Here is a 1820-nt window from a genome sequence, read left to right on the forward strand (position 1 = left end):
TAGCCAAAATAACAATGGGCTAAAGCCAAGAGGGCTGAGGCCCTACAGGAAGGCAAATATTAACTAAGTAACACCTGTGAGGTATGGGCATGGATATAGGGGAGGACATAGGCCCTGATTTCAGCTTAAGGCAATTAGGGCCACAGGGGTCTGAGCCCCATGAAAAGAGCTGGTGTTGGACAGGGTTAGAGCTCCATAGGATGGACCAGTATCTAGAGAGGTTAGAGTCCCAGAGAACAGACTGAAGGTTACTAGGGGTTGGAGCCCCAGGCTGAGAGACTGTGTGCATGGGTTCAGAGCCCCAGGCTGAGACTGCCTTTGGCAGTGGCTGGAACCCTGAATCAAGCAGGCTAAGTGGAGCTTGAGGATAGAGTACAGAAAGAGCAACCAGAGCTCACCAGCCTCCGAGGGCAGCCTTCCCTCATTATTTTGTCTATCAAGGCATGGCAGGAAAGGTTGCAGGGTGAGACCTTTAAAGGGTGGCGTGGGTGAGTGTGGCAGGATTTTGGTGGTCACCCGGGGGCATCATGGCTGCTTTTGGAGTGCAGGTAAAAGCTGCCAAAGTGAAACTGTCCTGTTACACCCTGCTCTCATTACTTGACAGCAGACTAAGATTCCCAGAGGTCTAGTGTTTATGGGGATACCTGTCTTATTGACACCTGTCCAGCTCTTCTACATGAATCTCTGTGCTTTGTTTTATGACAACCCTACACTTGGGTTACCTTTTAGAATTGATCAACAAGGTCACTATTTGCTCCATATTCAAATCTCTCCTGAAGACCCACTTCAACATGACACTTACAACAAGATAACCTGTGATATACGGTAATACTCCATGCAACTTACAAGGATATGAAGACACTGCAAAGGTTAGATGCTCTGTTAGTACAATGAGACAATTGAATTGAAGTCATCAGATCTGGCCCAACAGTACCTGGCTATGGTCAGTTAGTATTTGGCCCCTACACATTTGTTGTGAGTCCCATTTTCCTAATCCTCAGCTTTCTGTCGGTTTTGCTTTATCAGACAGTAAGCTCTTTGAGGAAGGAACTATCCAATCTTTCTGATTCCACAGAATTTGACATTTCAGGAGTAGCAGAACACATACTACAATAATAATTGTCAATATATCTAAATAACTTGAATTATTTTCGCAAGGAACTGATTATCAGCTCCAATGATATTCACATATAACAGAAGTTGGGAAGGGTTGAAAACAGCCAAAATAAAATGGATAAAACAACCCAAAAAACCTTCACATTTTGAAAAACTGAAATTCATCCCTTTCATTCATTTTCTGTTATATTGCCCTTGCTTGGGAAAACCAACATTAAGGAATCTCATATTCCTGGGGAAAAAAGGAAATGAAAAGGCTGAGCTGACTCTCCAAATGTTGCTGGTAGAGGTAATGATTACCTCTGTCCTGGTGCTAATTCTTTACACAAGATTTTTACAGAAGACCTCTATATGACATCTCATTACGTTCCAGAACTGTCACTTATCTCTGGCTGCAAGTGACTCAGCTGAATAGGAATTACTTCACACATTATCATGTATTTGTTAGTAATGTGATTTGGTTTTCTTTTGCACAGTCAACACAGCACCCATCTTCTTCTGAAAGGTTAGCAGGCATTACCTTACAGTACACTTAGCTGAGGAGCTTAGTATTTCAGTAACAGCCAGAGAACTAATGACACTTCCCCCTTCTTTGTGGTTTCTTTCAGCTTACCTGTGTCAAGGGTTCAGTCTCTTGCTTTTACCTGTCTTGTGGTAGATTCTTGCAATTTCTCCACTCCATGTTTTTCATCAGTCAGAGTACA

The sequence above is a fragment of the Gavialis gangeticus genome, unplaced genomic scaffold, assembly GCF_001723915.1.
Source record: "Gavialis gangeticus isolate Ggan-Ray unplaced genomic scaffold, GavGan_comp1, whole genome shotgun sequence".
Lineage (NCBI taxonomy): Eukaryota > Metazoa > Chordata > Crocodylia > Gavialidae > Gavialis > Gavialis gangeticus.